At 38.4% G+C, this 20,172-nt stretch overlaps 1 protein-coding gene across 1 annotated transcript in view; it reads left to right on the forward strand.

Moving 5' to 3' along the window:
• The window catches only part of LOC6546068 (nuclear hormone receptor FTZ-F1), a 41,006-nt gene that overhangs the window by 4,736 nt on the left and 16,098 nt on the right, over positions 1-20,172 (forward strand). The window lies entirely within an intron of this gene.

The following is a 20,172-nucleotide window of genomic DNA, read 5'->3' on the forward strand; positions in this document are numbered from 1 at the left end:
GCCCCAAATACCCCACTCCCAACCCCAACCCCCAATTCCCTCCTCCTCTCTGTTGGCCTCGCACTTAGCTCCATGTTTTGTGGGGCCTGGCGTCGGATGCAGCCATAAAAATCCATTTGAAATGTCTATAAAAATGCAACTAACCTACTTTCGGGTGATGTTTTTGGGAAAGCCGAAGTGCATATGCCCTACAATACAGCCTAAATTAAAGTTCATTGCATTTTATTTGCATTTATATTAATCTTTGTTAAGTTATTAACTTTGTACCAATTATATAAAAAGGTGCAGTAGTTACATTTTGATTAGCACTTAATAAACTTCATTATTCAATGTTTAAATACTATATTTCAATCTCGAGCCATCGAATACTATTAGTATTAGTATTCCCTTGTATTTGTATTTGGTATTCCCTTGTTGGCCCAAAGAGTATTTGTAAAATGCAAATGATGAAAAATTCGCCGATACATTTGCCGATGCGTGAATAGCAATTAAATGGGCAAACTGAGACAGACCGCTGCCAAATGGCGATGATGAATGATCAAACATTACAGACATTGTGTGTGTAAGGTTGTTTGTTGTTGTCAACCTCTGTGTTTGTGCAACACGGCACTTGGTGGCATGATAGGGCTTTTGAATTTTCAAATTAACTTTATTGACATTCGGCAATGTCAGAAGCATTGCAATGCGTCTTGCGTCCCCTTTTCTCCCCTCCAGAGGCGCTTGGCAATGGCGACCTTGGGGCGGGAAACCCCCCAAGTGCAGCTTAAAGTCTCCAACTGCTGGCGTTTCATCCTTAGAAAGAGAGGCAAAATGGAGCAAGGTCGCCGGGGCATTAGAATTTGGGTCAAGCGCAAACGAATCGCTTTTGCGCTCGCTTGCGTTTTCTAATATTGGAGATTGGGCCCAAGGATGCGAGACAATAACAAAAAGCGAAATTGCATAGAAATTTGAAGGTCATTGTGTGCATCAGCCGCAGCGCAGTCGGCGTCGCAGTCGGCGAAGCCAGTCGCGTGCGCTCGCTGCCTCTCTTTCGCTCTCCATTGCACACTCTCTACAGTGAGAGAAATCTGTAACTCAAACACTAAAGCCTCCGCCCGGGAAAACATTACAATCTTATTTCAAAAATGCACATGCTATGCGTGCATTACTAAATATGCATTACATAAAATACGAATTTTGTTTACTAGTAAAAAGGCAAATTAAAATATAATTGTTATATAAAATATTATAATAACTCTTTGAATATACAAAAGTAAATTTGAATTTTAACAGAACATTTTTCAAATAGTAACGTTGGGTTGAATTAATATTGTTTTCACGTTCATGTTCTTAAGGTTAAGGATCTGGAATTTTTGGTTTTATAACTCAAACTATAACTATTATATTCCCCTTAATTTTAGAAATCAGACCCATTAAACTACTCGAAAGTTTGCTTATAAAAAAGATCCCAAATATCTCATAGGCTAGCGATAGACGATGAATAAGTTTATTAACTGCACGGTTGGATTTTTCATACGTTTTCATATGTTTCAAATGCACATAAATTGCCAAAATGGGCATTTTTATTAGACTCTTTATGATTACATGTGGAAAAGTCGGGAACTTAGTGGGCCTTTTTTCTGAGTGCATCTGTTGCTGCGGCTGCGTTTGTCGGTGGCGCGGTTCTGCCTCAGTTGGTTTTATTTGCCGACGACGCCGCCGCCCGCAACGCCGGCTGACATTGACACAGATTGCGCCGTGCCACACCGCACCACCCCGCACCACCCCTCACCCCGCACCGCACCGGCGTCGCTGGCGTGCGTCTATGCTCACCTCAAAGGATTTAAATGGGTCAAAGTCAGCTAGCAGCTTGTTGCATTTTGAAAAATGCGCAAAAAGACGCAAAAAGCGGCGACAAATTGGGGCACGACATTGACTGCATATAGCATGTGGATAGTATGTTTTGTGTGCACTGGTTGTTCTAGCGTCGCATGCGTTTCAAGGTCCTTGAAATGGATAGATGCGAAGGCTGTCGCCGTTCTAGCGGGCTGAGTCCCAAGGACACGCCCAGGAATCCTTGGGCGCTCAAGGTCGTTCTATATGCAAATGATGTCTGCCAATTCTGATTTAAGCCGCGGCCTTCAGGTGGCACGACTTTGAAAAAGGATTTGGTGGAAATGGGCGAGTGTTTGGCATTGGGCAGAGTTTAAAGACGGTTAGGTGGAAAATACACACTGACCTGGTTTCGCTTTGATTTAAAATGCTCTTTAAGCTCGTAAAAACAAGCAAAAGCTAATTGAAATTGGAACATTTTAACTTAATTATAGCGAACCTAACATTTCTGTACGCAAATTTTTCTTATGAACTATTAATTTAGTAGTACAAACGTAACATGTTGTCCTTAAAGTATATGAATATAAATTTGAAATATATTAATGGGAAAAGATCATGGCAAGCCATACTTTAGAGGTTTTTCGTTAAATTTTTTGTTAAATTTTTTGTTCAATTTGTTGCTTCTATTTGTGTTCAATGATTAAGACGAACACACAAATGAATTATCGAGTTTTAAACGGTTCTGGGTAATTCCCTTAAAATAAACACGGCCTAATGGCCTGGCCAATTGTCTGGTCTTTGAAATGGTATTACGTGCAATTAGTGAACAATTAAGTGAAGCAAGTCGAAAAATCCCTCACATTCTATCCTCCACATTGGTCATTCACACTTGCGTGGAATGCTAATTCTTTCTCACGATTCGCCATTGGCAAGCCAAACCGCAAATTGGTAACTAAACCCAACTAAACACCCCGATAACCGAACAATAAGGCTTAGTCGAGCGATCAGAAAACAGAAAAAAAGAAAACAGAAATCTTGCGAATGCAATCAAGGATGGAACATTGAAAAATATCAAGTTTAGCTTCGTAAGAACACAAAAATAAAACAAAACCCAAAGCGCGAGGCATTCAATTGTAACAATTGAGCAATAATAATGATAATGCAACCAATTAGAACAGCCAATCAAAGGGGCAGTTTCTGAGGGGGTGGGCACTTTGTTTTGTTTGCAAATTGTTTAACTAAGTGCATAGTAATTGGGTTATTAGTCGGATTTCGCAGGAGTGTTTTCCTTTGAATGAAACCTCTGTTTGTTTTGTTGAACTTCTAATTAGGGTGCTAGTTTTAATTGTTCTTAGGATCGTTGAACCCTTCAGGGTTTTTCGATTTATAATAGGCCGCTGCACATATATCTCTTCAAGTTTACTTTGTTGCAAGGTGTGATGTTTTGTATTAGTAAATAAATTACGATGTACCTCAAATTTACCAAGCAAAGTATATATATATAACATCATATATGACATAATATATAATATCATATATGACATCATATATAACATCATATATGACAACATATATAACATCATATATTTATGCACCATCAATGTTTTCATCTGTTCTGTTATGAAATTGGTTATCTATCGCTATGCTACTTTCTTAGTAACAATCAAATCATGACTATACTTTATTATTATAATAGTTGAATACAAATATTCGAAGCAATACGATTTTAAAGATTTTCGTAGCTGCATAATTTGCTGGCGGGCTTAAGTTCTTTTTGTGGAAATGCATGCCCATTGTTGGTGCAACATTTTCCATCTGTTTGATGATGCAAGTTGCAAACGGTTTGCGTTGTTGTTATTGCTATTGTAACTGCGTCGCTTTGACCACATTATTTAATTTTATTTTATTGTTGTTAACCTTAGCTCGGAAAAAGGCAAATGTCATTGAGAGTGAGTCTCGCACTCTCGCAATGTCTGGGGCGTCTGGGGCTCCAATAGGCCGGCATACAGTCATGCAGTAATACTGACACTGCCACTGCCACTGCCCCTTCACCGCCCACCACCCACCACTCCCCGTGGAAAAGTGTGCTAATGGGTCGCCAGTTGACCCTGTGCCACATTCGATGTTTGCGATTCATTCTGCCGACGCCTGCAGCGCAGCGCTGCTTTGCACTAATTTTGCAATGCCAACTGGGTGGGGAATGGGTGGGATTTGTGCAGCGAGAGATGCAATCGGCAGGAGAGAGAAAGACAGAGAGAGAGAGAGAGAGGGAGAGGAGAGAATGCGCATTGATTTTTCCTTACTGCGCGCTGCACAAGCTGATTCTCATCTTCTCTGGCCATCTCCCTCGCTCACCCCAGCCGTGCATCTCGCTCGCACTTGCACCCTGACCTAGTTGCATTCTATTTTCTTTGCATTTATTTATTTAATTGTTATTTTTCTTCGGGGTTGCACATTTGTAATTTAATTTATGACATTTTAGCTGTGCATGCATCATGTGCTTGTATGGTATATTACAGAATACATACGTAGCGTAGCTTTATAGGAAAAACCTAATATTTATAATAACATGAAAATATAACTTCTATTGCGTTGGTATTAATGATTCGTCGAGTTCCGTTTATATAACCGATATACTTAATATGTTTTTAATCCGTTTAATTTTTCGGTACTTCCAACGCTTTTTTATCTGAGTTTTTTGTCAGTTTATTTGTTTTATTATCATTAAAGGGTAATTTACTGCCATATTTATTGGACGGACTCAGCAATCGCTTCTATCTTCTTGAAATTGCGCTGCTTCACTTACCACGAGCATTGATATCGGCCAAAAGTGGGCATTGCATTGCATTGCAGAGATACTCGTACAACCCGGCTCTTATCTTTGCTTATCGGGGCGTATACGTAATGTCGGCTTTTCGTGTTACGTATACGTCATGTGTCAGCCTCAGCGATAGGTTATCAATTAATAATTATGTGGCGAAAAGGTAGAGAGTACACTTAACCTGATTTTAATTCGTAGCATTGATAGATTCGAAATGGAATTATTTGTAGAACTATCGATGCGCTTAATTGATCAAAACAATTGATAATTCTTTGAAAACTATGGCTTTGTTTGAGATCTGAAGATATGAGCGTAACTTTGTGTTAATTACGGAAAAAGTTCAATTAAATGATCGTCTTATAATTTAAAGTTCCACGTTAATTAAGTTAAGTGATACTTCGTCATTTGCAGTTTTATGCTAATAAAAATGAATAAAATAAGAAGTAAAGAGCTACAAGCAAGTTTGCAAGTAAACAAGCAAAGATATAAAATAAATTTGGAGATATAATTAGCATGTATTTTCCGGTATGAAAATATCATATTCTGCATTAAAAAAGCAATTTATTTATTTGCCCTATTAGGAATTGAGCAACGAAACGGAAATGCGTTGTAATTTGTTGATTTATATCCGACTTCAATCAAAACGGCAGTTTAGAGTAGTAACTCTTTGTTTTGTGTAAGTTGCTGTCTATTTTTGCATCCCTCTTCTCTTGCATCCGTCTCCTTCTCCATTTCCTTTCTACGACCGCACACGTAGCGCATTCAGAAATCGTCTGAGCTGAACAATTTTTTTTTAATCTTCCAGTCACAACTACACGCGCAATAGTTTATTCTTGAAAAAAAAAAATGTTAAAATTTGCTCTGCAGGCGACAGTCTCGCAAATACAATCGCACTCCTCGGCACACACACACACGCACACATGGGCGTAGATAAAGAAACCGCATACTAGGGCAAATGGCGGAGCTTTTGCCGGTCGACGGGAGCTTTTGCAGTTTGCACATGTGTGTGTGCATTCTGGCTGTACGTATGTGTGTGCATAGTTGAGCGGCTGGCGCCAAGTGCAAAAAAAAGCGAGCAAACAAACGGGAAGCTAAACGATCCAACGATCTACAACAAGATGCAGATGAAAAGATACAGATTTCGAATCAGAAACAGATACACAAAATATAAAAAAATACCCACGCGCCATAAAAAAAGTGGTAAAGCTTTTCGGAAGCAGCATGCAGGGCAATGCAAACTAAACAAAAAACAAAATAGAACTCATGTGAGCTTTTCGCGATAAAGCTCACACGAGGAAAAGAGGAAAATACGAAATTCTGAAAGGAAAGAAAAGGAATGGAAAATGTAAAAACAGCAGAAGCGGAAAAAGAAACAAAAGCAGAGAGAATGAGCGAAACGAGAACAACCGCTTGCAGTTTAGGTAAATGGCACAGCAAACGCACTTTTTACAGATAAGCTCGCTGGTCAGAAGCAAAAAATAACAATTTATTCTTATCAGTTCCACCTTATCGCAGTTGTCACATTTTTTTCAACTTTTTTCCATTCTTATTGTATTTAACTCGAAAAACATTTCTTACGCCGATTGCTCTTTCTGTTTACACTTCCTTTCTTCCTGTTTTCGCTTACATATACTTTTATTTGCATATTTATTTACGTACTTTTCGCTCGCGTTGCTTTTCAAAAATGTTGCGGCAGGTCTTGGCTGAATTTCGCTTACTACGGACCTTTTTTTATTATTGTTTTTAATCACGAAAGAAACAAAGAAGTTATTTATGCAGCAATTGTGGTTATTTACTATCTTCCTGTGGTTGTAAAAATGCCTTCAAATGCTGAAATCGCTTTAAGAAGACTTTTCATTGATAAATTTGTCATCGCTTTGGAAGCCCGTGGAATTCGCTCCGCACTAGTGTTGTTTTTTTGGTTAAAAATAGTAAGTGTCCAGTGGATCGATAAAGGGAATGCGTAACCAGCGGTACACATCCAAAAAAATACCTTAGATTGAGGTTTCTCGGGACGATACCCAAACCTTTTCTAAAATCAAAGTAATCTAAAACAAAAGGTTTCAAAAATGAGGTCATTGACTGGTTTGTTGCGACATTAGAAAACCCTTATCACTTAAGGTATAACTTAACTTAAAGCCTAATGAAAAGATACATTTCATCCATCCGCATTATTCCGCTAACTAAGTCCGTTTTATGTTCACAACCTCCTCCCCAATAAATACTTACCAACAAACATGTTTCAAACACGTGAGAAGAAAACTACAATCAGCAAGGCCATAAACATAAGACATGTTTAATCGCACTACACGAATAAATGCCATAATCAAACCTTCAAGCCAATATAAAAATAAAATTGTTGTAATCAAATAATTTACACCTCTGCCATATGTCGCTATGATGTAACCATATTTCTTATGCTCGCTGTTGTTGCTGTTCGTGTTGTCACTCTTCTCATATTTAAATAAACAAGAAATATTTGTTGCTATATTTTTTGTGATCGAGTGAGGGTGGGGAGGGATGGTGGTAGGTTGGGAGGGGGTGCGTTTCGGCATTATTTATTTTTATAATGTTCGGCTTATCTGCTCATACGAAGAAAAAGCCGAAGAGGGAACGAGGCAAAGACGGAGCTTTCGGTTCGAATGGCGGCCATAGTTGATGTTGATATAGCTTTTGATAGCCACTTTTTGACCCACTTTGACTATTTGCATGGCCTACTGCACTTGGCCAAGTTTTTGTCTCGCTCCCGCGCACACACGACCGAAAATGTGACCGTTGGCCAAAGCGAGATGGAGAGCGTATTTAGATGTGGACGAAAAATCTTGTGATACGAGCGATTATAGTGACGCTCAATTGAATAGTGGCATTTCATTAAATAGAAATAAACGAAAAATTGTAGATAAAATGTAAATATTTTAAAGATATTTACTCGTTCATTTAAATGAACACCTTAAATTCCGATTGTTAAATTTGAAATATTTGAATAATTAACATCGTAAGCATTTGTACCATTTAATGTTAATTCAAAGGAAATCCAAAATTACTTTTACGCATTTTGCATATCGTACGTACGCCTCTGTAGTTTTGTCGCAATAATTAGTTGCGACATTTAGATCATGGCAGCCACATAACATTGTAAAAATAATTGCAGCTAGGCAAACAGAAAACTGTGAAAAACACAACATAAAACAGACATTGAAACAGTTTTTCGAGCCCCTGCCCCCTCTTCCATATTTTGTATATTATTATTTGAGTACTATGTATTTCTCTGTATCTCGTTTTGTTGCTTTTCACGTGAACTTACATAATGTTTCGGCCTATCTGTGCTCGTGTATGAGTTTTTATGGTCTTCACACCGCACACACTTGCCACTTAAAAATTGCGTAGTTTTTTTTTTTTTGCTTCTGGTGCGTTTGATTTTGAAATCAATTTATGTTTGTATTTTGTACAAATATTTTTATTCGTGATTTTGACACTCAATTTGACTGTTTGATGTAAAGCACAAACATGTTGGTTTTAAAATCTATTAATATTTATATATTAACGATTCTGTGCCAATTGTACATGCATATGTATGTACCTCTATTAAATAGTAAAATAAAATATTTGAAAGGTCCAATAAGACATATGACGTACCATCAAGGTTCAGAGTGCACAAGTTGGTAAGAATTCTTGGATTATTTGCAAGCCAATCCGTCAGTTGCAAAATCCTTCTCTTGGCAAACAAATTAATTAGTTTTGACACCGTTTAACTTTAACCCAAAGCTGTTGACACCATCGCATTGTCATTCGTCATTCGTCATGCCGCTCCATTGTCAACTTGCATATTGTTTGTCCTTCACTTGAATTAACATTGCAATGCACAGGCCACCAAAATAAAGAAACATTTCAACGGCTGTTGGTTTTATGACTTGCTTAAGTAAAGGTTTTCATATGAAACGATCGCAAGAGGAAAAGAAAATCCGACAAATAACAAATGTACAGCCAGCTACATTTGTACATTTCAGCTTAAGAAGTGACTCACAAAGTGGTTTATTGTGGCTTTATTTAAGTTGGTGTTGCATCAGTGCCCGATCTCAAAGGACACATTTCGGTGCAGTTGTGCTTCTTGTTTGCTTTTGGGTGGCAAATCCATCCGACCCGCCCCCTCCCCCACCCCTCCCTTGAAAAGTGGGTCAATGCAATTTGGGTCACCTAGATTTGATTACCAAACCAAGCAAGAGTCGTCGCCGTCATCGGTTCAAGCCACTCGGCTCTCTCGCTCACCCGCCTCTATCTTTCTCCCTCTATCTGAACTATATACATACGTATGTACATATACGAGTATATTATGGAAGTATGTACAATCTAGTACATGGCTACAGCTGCGTGTGACTGATGGCTGCTTAAATGGGTTCTCAGTGGGTGGTGCATACTTACGTATAAGTACATACAATGTTTCTATATCCCTAGCAGTACAACATTCTCGGGTGAACTTACTTTTCCGAGAAGGAAAAGAACTGGGAATTAACTAAACGCGATAAGGCGGCGGAAAAATAAAGTACTACGATTAATTTGCACAGAGTGGGAAAAAAATCGAACTTAGGGCCATATTTTTAGATGATATACATATAAAGAGAAATGATTGTAAGCGAGTAAGGATTAGAACACCTGCTGAATGTTGTGGAATATCCTCACCTTTAAATTTTGGGATCTGTATAAAAAAAAGAGTGACATCTGAAGACATGCATTTATCGCTGATATTATAATATTACATCGAATGTGTGTATATAACCTGAAAACTTTAAATCAGAACAAATGGCGTAACCGAACCCATTAAAAACCTATAGCTGATTGATAAAACCCTTGAAAACCCCATCGAAATGGGTCACACACCCAGTACATTTCGTATTCACATCCATGCCAAATTCAACCATATGGCGTTGGAAACAATGGGACTTTCCCTGACAAAAAACGAAATCGATGTAAAAACTTAACGTAAATTGATGAAATTGATTGGAAAAACGTAGTCAGTCGACAGCAACAACGAAATATAACCAAAATGTATTTCAAAATATAAAACAAACCAAAAACCCGAAAAAAAAACGAAAGTGCGTGCGATGAATGAGCAAAATTGCGCAAACGATCGTGAATGCTTCACACTGTTCATTGTTTCAATTTTTTTCTTTTGTATACTCTATAAGCGGGTACTTAACTTTTGATAACACAGCAATTTACGATGTTGCACACCTGATTATTTATTTTATAAGCTGTGCTTGCTTAGTATACATTTTTGTTCACAAAAACACTCTTTATTTATTAAAAAATAAAACAGTTTTCAATGAAAAAATATATTTTTTAAAATAATAATAATAGGATAGATATTACAAGCATTCAAAGTGTAATATAATATAATATCGATTATTAATGCTACCCAAATAAGTAGCAAGTTGGATTTTTAAAATTAAATATACAATATCAATTATATTGCTCAGAATGTGGGAAAATATATATGTACCTCACTTTAATTAAAAAAACATTAGGGTAGTTAACGAATCGACCTTTAGCATTTCTGTATTGTTTTTGTCTGTGGTCGCCCTTTACGCATTGGAAAAAGCTGCCAAAAATATCAACAGAAGCCTGAGAAAGAGACGGGAACAATAATGAGACAGTGCGAGAGGGAGAGGGCGTGAGTGGGGAGTAGGAAGGCATAATAACAATGTGCGTGAGCTTTTTTTGGTTCGTTTTTGTGGCGTTTTCATCGTTTTCAGCGTTTTTTGTTGGGTTAGGTTCAATATTGAATAGTTTTCGTCTTTTTTCGGGTGGAGGCAGTGGGTTGGAAAGGGGGGGCGGTGGGAGGGGATGGGTGGAAGCTTCGGTGCGTGTGAGGCGGGAATTGTTATTGCGTATGCTTTTTTATGAAGCGTTTTTTTTCTTTTTTTTTTTTTGTTTCTGTGGGGAATCTCTTGCTTGTGGTTTTGGGTTTTCGCTTTTGGGTTTTCATTTTTGCGTTTAAAAAAAGCTCACTTTGCTCTTTCCTCACGCACACATCCGTTGATTTTCATTTTCATTATTTCTGCTTTATTTTTTGTTTCTGTGTCGATTGCGTTGTTGAATATTTCCACTTTGTTTATATAATATTAATCAAAAGGAAAAAAAAATGAAGCACTAAGAAGAAACACACATTCGTGTGGCTGTGTGTGTTTATGTGAGTTTATACATACGTAAAAAGCTTCCACGTTTTCAGCAAAAGTAGGTTAGTGGGTCACCATATCTAACAACGCGGCAGCGCTGCTGCGACGTCAGCTTCGACGTCGACGTCGACGTCGACTTTTTTGACAGCCGCCAGACGAAGCGAATTTTATTTCATATATTTCCAAGTTTCTTCAGACGTTTTCCCCGTCTTTGTGATTTTTTTCCCTGATGCTGCTGCTTTATTTTGCTTGGCCAAACACCATTAGAAATAGTTTTGGCATTTTAATCACCGCAATTTGGCCGTCGGTGATTTGGGATTGGTCGGGAATTTTAAGTAAATATTTATTTGTTTTCTATTTGGATTGGCGAGATGAAACGAATTTTACTGTTCTGCAATCCGAAAATATAGGTTTTCACATTTACAATTTTATGCTGAAGCCGCCGACGATTTTTATGATGTCGTTAAACATTCATAAAAACTGTAAACATGGAGTTTTCAAAACTGAAAAGTATTACAAGTGCTTTTTATGTAATGACTACTGTTATAAGTAGAATTCAAACAACTTTACTTAACAAGCCATTTAAAAAACTTTAATATTTCGAAGTTGCATTTCACATTCAGGAAAATAATTTAATTATATCGAACATTATTTAGATATTCTTAGTCAAGTACCTGAAATTTGCCGCACAAATGTTTGTAATTTCGAAAGTAAAGTAGCTGGCTCATAAACTATAATTCATCGTTAATAATATGCACTATAAATATAAAGTATGCAAATTGGCATTTTTGCGATTCATAAATCCGTTTTCAGCTTGCTCAGCATTGGAATCTCAACGATTTTGGTGTGCCAAAAACCCAAAAACCGCAGAGAAACAGCAACAAAGTTTATGAAAACCGCGGCAATAAAGAAAAAGCGATTCAGAGACACACAAACACACACGCTGCGCTATTCAAATGTGAATTAAAATCGCAAAATTGTTGGTTTGTTTAATTGTTGTTGCCCTCAAGGCTCAAGGTGGCTGCAGTCCAAATTCAACAACAATAATCGGGGAAAAAACACAACTCATGTCTGCCTAATTGGGCAGATTTTCCTTTTTGCCGCTGTCAAACAATTAACATAAAACATACATATAAAAAATGCACATGCCATTTATAAGCATTTTAAATAAATAAAAAAGAGTCTTAAACAAGCAGGCAACGTGTCAATAACGGCTTTAGTAAAATAAAGACAAATGTTTAATGCAAAGATAAAAGAAGACGCCTCTACATAGACCATCATTTTGATACCCATCACTCATAAAGTAAAAGGACATACTACATTCGTTGAAGCGTATGTAACATGTAGAAATAAGCGTTTCCGACGCTCCTAATTATATATATTTATAATTAGGATCAATAGTTCAGTTAATCTACATATTTCCAAAAAATGCATATTCTCAAGCTGAGAAACGGGTATCTGATAGTCGAGGAACTAGCCAATAGCGTTCTCTCTGATTATTGATTGATTTCGGAGATCGAGTAAGCGGGCTGGTTGGAGTGACCATAAATATCTATAAAGGTATGCCATATATTTGCATATAAGTAAATAAATCGATGTGGGTACATATGACATCTCAGGCATTTACCAGTTTTATGCATTATGTATATTCTTATACAAGCAAATGCAAGTAATCGGCAAAGTAACTTTCAAGTAATGTAAAAAATATACAAAGGGATAAGATATAAAATATAACTTGAATATGTATATTTCCATTGTAAAAAGTATGTATTTATTTAGGAAATATTCGAAATATTTTTTAAAGATGTTTAATTAGTGCGCGGGAGTAGCAAACTTTCTGCCCCAAAAATGCATGGCTAAAATGGTATTTTTGCATTTAGTCGACTTCCTCTTGGGTGACCCACATTGCGAACTAGAAACGAGTCCTGTCCCACAGCAGCCCCACATCAGCCACGCCCCCTTACCCTATACTTCTCGCCCCGCCCGCTGGGCGCGCCCCGCTAGCAAACTACCGCTCGCTCCTTTCATTTGCAGGCGAATGCAACTTATTTGTTTCTACGCATCGGGCGGAGGCCTGAAGGACCAAAAGGCTCACCCACACGCTTTGGGGCCACGGACCCCCGCCACTACCGCCCACTACCACCCACCACCCCCTTGTAAAAAAGCGCGCATTGCATTTTAAGCAGAAAAAACACCCGACGCCAAGCAGCCCCCTCAAAAAACCCCTCCCCTCCCCCCGCCGCCAGTTTTTTGCCGCCTGCAATTGTTTTTGTGGCCTCGTGACCCAGTTTCAAGCTTCGTCAACTGCAACGCCGGCAGAGGGGCAGGGGCGTCGGCAGAGGGGGGCGACGCTTTTAAATGAATTGCAGTCGCTGTGTGTGCGGCGTGTGTTTCTCTTGCTGTTATTGTATATTTTTCTTTTTGCACAAAAAGACGACGACGACGACGACGAAGAAGAAGAACCAAATCGGTACCATAAAATCGAGCAAATCAACAACAGATGACTTATATACACACAAACCTACATATACATATGTATAATGGCAATATTTACCACGATTTTTTCCGCTCAGCCCATTGCAATTGAAATTCCAGGCGGGGATTAGTCAGCTATTAGCACGTGGTCATCCGGCCAACTGAGACATGAATGCAGTAAAATAATAAAATTAAATGTCGTGAAACAACGAAATGGAAAGAGGAGCGGAGTCATCCTAAAAAGGGAAAGTGAGTGGCGTTGGGAAAGTGAAAAGGATTTGCAAAGCCATTTCATAATGTGTAAAAGTGGACTGAAAATCACTTTTTTGTTTATCATCTTTAACACATGGTAGTATATGTGAGCTGGGAACATGGAGTTCTAGAGAAAAATCACGCATACGACCAGTATGCACGCGTATTACAACTTTACACTGTGAAAATTTCGCTGCTCAATGGATCAATATTAGCATATTTGAATATGTATTTAAAATATAGATTTACATTGTTAGCCAAAATAATTAAAATGATCATATATTCTGAAGATGTACCATAAATATGTGTTCGGAAATATCAAAATAGAATATTGCACTTACGAACCAAACTCAAAATCCTATGATCAGATTGACTTTCAGTTTAGCCCATTTCGAAAAACCCGAAAATTCTTTCCACATTAACCCAGCAAAGTGATTGATTAGTACAAATAAATAGCCGAGCAAAGCATGGCAATCAAAAGCCCATTGAGCCACACCTGTTCCACGGCACCTTTTCGATTGGTGATGATATTCCACATGACTGACAAGATAGACCGGCGGAGGGGTCAGCGGGCAGCGGGCGGCGGGTAGCGGACTGCGAAGTCGGCGTCGCCGTCGCCGATCTACAGAAATAACTAAAAAGAAGCAACACTCAGCTGACCTCATTACAAATGAGCTATAACAAATATAATAATGGCTAATGAAATTAACAACGCAAAATAGGAGAGGCACATTAAATACAAAATATTGTATAATTGCTAAGTGTTAAATATTAAATATTGCATAATTGCTAAGCGTTAAATATAAAATATTGTATAATTTATAATTTTATATATTTATAATTTATATGCGTTAAATATTAAATATTGTATAATTGAGCAGCGTTAAATATTAAATATTGTGTAATTGGGAAGCGTTAAATATTAAATATTGCCTAATTTACAAGCGTTAAATATTAAATATTGTGTAATTGAGCAGCGTTAAATATTAAATATTGTATAATTGTGAAGCGTTAATTCATTAGGTTTTCGCCAAAAGGTTGGAAGAGGCAGGCGTAGAAAAAGTGAAATAACGATGGGTAGGAGGGTACACGGGTGGTATGCGTAATTTATTGCGCATTGAAAAAGTGCACTTTGACTAAATGTGTATTACGAGTTTTGCGAAGCGCACTGCGAATAAATAGCAATCAAATATGTTTTATCATGTTATTAAACTTTGTTATTTTACTTGTGTTTCTTGTAATACACAAGTAATATTAGAATGCAAAATTTTAGAATTGCAAAATCTTCTTGTGGGCATGTTTATGGCTTCTATTTGCTCTTCAGAAAGAGGGCAAAACTAATCTCACAATGTATCTAAGTCATATTTCTAATCTTCTGCACATTAACTGCACATTAACACACTGAAGATAATAAACCTTATATCTTAAGCACCTAATTATGTTCGAGAAGCGTTTTGCTTTTTAAATCGATTTTTTAGAGGTATGGCTAAGCAAGCACTTTGGATGCATTTTTGTGTAGTGTACACGGACACATTTATATATAGAAATACACTATTATACAAATCTACATTAAGCTGACCTCCTCCTCGAGCGGCTCGCGTCGACGGCGACGTTGGCAGAGGCGGAGGCAGTGACTGAGGCAGCAGCGCTGGCAGCGGCGGAGGCAGCGGCGAATTGCGGTCGAAACCGTCCCTGGGCGAATCTATCTGTATCTGTGTGTGCGTGTGCTTTGTATCTGTGCGCGATGGTGCTGGTGTGTGCGGCATATGAAAAGTGTGTCAAGGTTTTTTGAATAATATTTTGTGCAGCGTTAACGCGACGTCAGCAGAGAAAACGTTGCTGTTGTTTTTGCCTCTTTTCCCTCCTTATTGTTGCTGCTCTCGATTGTTGTTGCTATTGTTGCTGGCATTTTGTTGTAATCGCCGTTGTTGCCATGTTTGCTCTTTTCATTGTGCCACTCCGCCACCCCTTTCGCCACCATCCAAACACCACCCACCACCCACCGCCCATCGGACACCCAACCCACCCCCTTTGTGTTTGCTCATTTCACACTGTCATCGTTTCTTCTTCTCGCGTTTTATTTGTGCTTAATTTTGCTTTGTGGACAACACATTACTTGTGCTATTATTTATTGTTTACTTTTTAATACTGACTTCTTTATATTCAATTCAATTTAATTGAGATTCACGCCTTTAATTGGGTTTATTCGTCAATCAACCGCATTTCTTTCCTTCTTTTTATTTTGTATTTGGGCAGCGTCCGATAAGAAAAGCGAAATGCAGACGACGATTTTTGTAATGGTGTAATCGGAATGTGGGTGGCGAGATTTATTTCCGTGGGCTTTTCACTTTCCGTGGGGTAGGTTAAATACGGCGGAAAGTTGCTGGAGAGTTGACATAACCCACATGGGCGTGTTGCCAAACCATTTCCTCGAACTCGTCCAATTAGCGTCCCTTTTTATGGGAAAGCCCAAACGAAGGAAACCGAACAACAAACGCAAACAGTTGTTTGCCAAATGCCAAAGTCGCTTATTTATGGCCACATATGTATGTACTTTTACCGCCTAGCAACTGAAGTAAATAGTAAAAGTTGCAATTTTTGGGTTGAAAGGTGGACACTTATATTTTCCATATTTTGCTATAAATATGAATACAAAATATAATAAAAACAAGTACGTACTTTTGCGGACTTTTAATCATTCCAAAGCCCTTAACATAACAAGCATCATAGTTTAAGATGTTTGATATGTGCAAAATGCTTCTGTTACACCAGCAATTAGCAATAAGTATCTGTCACATATTTGACACGTTTATGTCTGAAAGCATTCGGATTTACTGTGAGTACCCACTGTACCAAGCCCACATTCACGCACATGCCTACGTACGAGTATAGGCCCGATTTCCGCTCTTTTGAGATCCCAACACACGCCCCACAAAATTTCCCATTGACCCATTAACATGGAAACCAGCTACACAAAGCGAAACAGAAGCACACAAGAAACAGACCCCCCCACATAAATACATAAAACATAAAACATACATGTATGCTTGTACAATAAAAATAGAGTTTGGAACCTATCCCAAGGTATTTGTTGTTATTTTATGTTTCAACAACAACAACCTACACCAACATGGCAACAGTTTTCCATTACAGCGGGCAAAGAGTTGAGGCGAGAAAGAGAGGGCGAGAGCATAAAAGCAACCCACCACCCGCAGGCATATGGCGCCCTCTCGCTCTCGCCCATGGCAAAGTTGGCGATGGGTGGGAGGGGGAGTGATGTAGTAGGCCTGAAACGAAAACGAAATCGAAATTAATCTCTCTAACATAGACCTGAATCTGTACAACAAAAAAGTAGGTCAACTGCGGCAGCGGCGTCGCCACACACACACGCATGCACCGAAACACACACACAGCAACACACTTTCACTTATTACATTATTCAGGCCCCAAAAGCCGAGAGAGCGAGAGCGAGAGCGGCTGCTTGTGGGCGAAACTTGTTCGTGCTGCCGCAGTCGTCGTTGGCTGCGCTGCCACCGTCGCAGTCGATTATTTCATATTGAAAGCAAAAGTGATCTGTGAGAGAGAGCGTGTCAGAGAGAGAGAGAGCCTCTCCCAGGCCCACTTAACCCCCCCGGGCCCCTCTTCCTAGCCGGCTTGTCAATTAAGCATTGGGGAAAAATGTTACAAGGTTTCGTTTCAGGTTAAGACGAGTTTTTTGTTTCTCTCTTCAGTTTTTTTCTTGTATCTTTTTTTTTTTAAATTTTTTTTCAATTTTTGTATGAACAAATTTTGTATTTTCTAAATTTAGCTCCAGTGTGTGTGTGTGTGTTGGGGTTTTGTTTTGCTTGCGATGACGACAACGTCGAGAAGGCAAGAAGAAGATGGCATAAGATAGGTGGGCGTGAGGGGGGCGGAGTGGGGAGACGTTGCTTTTTCGACTCGTTTTTCTTTCTTTCTTTATTTATTTTTTCATTCCCCCCGGTGCGACGTCGAAATAAAATAAGTGACCTGCCTCATTTGAAATTTGTTTGCGGGCGGCTGGCAGCGTTTTTCCTTTTTTTTTCTTACATACATACATACATACATGTGTACGTCTTGCGATGCAATTGAAAAGGTTGGAGGTTGCGTCTGCGGTGGGGTTAAAGGGGGGTGGGGGCTTGGGTGGTTGCCCACAAACGATCGCGGATGGCTAAATGTCTGGGAATGTGCGTTTGATTGGGGGCTTGCGTTCCTATGGAGAATACACAAATTTATTCAAAAATCAATACCTCTTAGTTAAACTTTTAGAACTGGCTGCAGTCGAATCGAGTAAATTACAGTCAATTATTATTTATATAAAATATTTATGCAAATTAAGATGCCTATATAAATAATAAAATTTTATTCCTTTTTGTGTAAGATCAATAACTCCAAAGTTTTAATTATTACCTCTTGCGATCTTTGCTCCTTTCATTAACTAAATTTTCCAGTTTATGTTGTTTGGGATAAATGATTTTTTAATCATTTATGAATATATTAAATAATATTATATTTATTCAGCTGTATTTATACAAAATGCTGGCAATTGACATTAACGTGCAATTATTTAAAATATAATAGTTACTAGTATTTGTGCTTGCACTTAATTGCCCCAATAATGGTTAATACCCCAATAATGGTCAGTGGCATAAATTTGGCCAACGTTACGTCAAAAATAACAAATGCTTCCCGAAAATCAACACACAAATCTCGAACTCTGTACCCTAGATTCGCTGTAAAACTGAAAACATTTGGCAATCATCTGGACACATAAATGAGTGCCACCTTTTGCCTCCCTCAACATTGCTCAGAATTAAGCTATGAAAATTAACTGCAGATTGCGTAAAAACAAAACCCGAACCGCACAACAGCCGAAATAAAAAAGAAAAACAAATAAAGAAAACCTTCGACGGCGCACAAAATGACCAGCAAACCTCAATCCGTATCGGATTCCAAATCTGATTCAGTGGCCAAAATAAAAACAACAATTGAAGACAATTTTGGTGACTTTTTGTATGCGGTGCACGTTCCACGTAAATTTTATACGTTTAATGTTTTATTATGAAATTAAACGAAGGCAGCTCGCCGTCAGTCGGTCAATCCCGCAGTCATTCCATTCCGTCAGTCAATCTTTAGTCAGTCAGTCAGTCAGTCAGTTAGTCAGTAAGTCGCTGTCCAGTCATCGCAAAAAAATACAGCGAATATCCAAAGGCCCGAAAAACCGAAAATAACAAAACAGAATCCAGTTGAAGCCGACAGTTAAAACAGTTGAAAAATTTGCCATGCTTTTTTCTACCACACGACATTAACATTTGTGCCACCAGCACAGGCGACAAATCGCCGGCGATGGGGAGCTTTGGGGGCTGGCTTAATGGTTTGTTTTCTTATGTTTTGGCAGTCAAGCGTGAGCTTGCTCACATTTTTGGCCAGTTTAATGTGCTGCGAAAACGCCCACAAAGGTGTCGCGTTCGATGTGCAAATGTCAAGCTAAAAGTCAAGAAATTCTGAATATAAGTATTTTTTGTAAGCATATAGATGTAAAAGATCTTATCTTAAATGTTTAATTACCATCTTTGCAGCAAGTTCACAAAATATAAATTCTAAAACTAAACTTGTCCTGAAAAATGTTGTTATTAGCAATACAAACTAATTGGTTACTAAGTTACATTCAAAGCACCATAGCTTTGTATCCATTTGCATCCATGAAGCACTTGACATTTTGGCCGCCTGTGTCCACTGTACAGTGGGGCATTTTGTGCACTCACTGTCGCAGCGGCTGAGACAGAAACTCCGTCAGGCAGCCAGCCAGCGATTGACAAACAACTGTCGAAAAAGTCATTGCGCATGCGCACAAGTCAAAAAGGCAAACGTTAACGCAAACGAAACAAAACGAGAACCACCAAAAGAGTTAACAGATCTTTTTTGGTGCATACATACATATGTATGTATGCATGTATGTATGTATGTGCATATGTATGCTTGTATGTGTGGACGGACATATTTGGGCAACGCTTACACGGAGCCATTTAAATGGAGTAGCGAAGTGGAAGCTGATGCTGCTGCCGCTGCAAAAGTAGGTCTCCGCTCGCACACTCAGATACTCAGATACTTGGATGCTTGGATACTCCGAGACTCGGATACTCGGATACTTGGATACTCGTATCTCTCGCTTGCTATCAGCCAAAAACCCAACCGAAACCCAAACCTGTTTGGCTGGCGCTGCCTGGAATGAATCAAACAAGACCGAGAGTATGAGTGAACAGGGCCTACAGCGGGGGTTCCACAAATAGTAGCTTATTCAGAATGCTTTTAAAACAGAACTATTGATTTTGAAATAGATATATTACTTAAATTGTTCAAAAATTCATTTTTTTAAGTATACATAAATTATTAGTTTTTGTTCGCCGAGAAATTAAAAATATTATAATTCTGTAAATGAGTCAGTTATGTTTCTAAGGATGTACTGATATACTTATAACATTTAAAAATCCGCAGCTTTTGTTAGTAAAAAGTATTGCCTACTTTCTGGGGAGAGGCGTTTTAAGGACTCTAAAATGATATATTGTTTTAATACGATCTATAAAAAATGTAATATATTTCGGAGTTATTGAATTCACTTTC

The sequence above is a fragment of the Drosophila erecta genome, unplaced genomic scaffold, assembly GCF_003286155.1.
Source record: "Drosophila erecta strain 14021-0224.00,06,07 unplaced genomic scaffold, DereRS2 tig00000021-arrow-pilon, whole genome shotgun sequence".
Lineage (NCBI taxonomy): Eukaryota > Metazoa > Arthropoda > Insecta > Diptera > Drosophilidae > Drosophila > Drosophila erecta.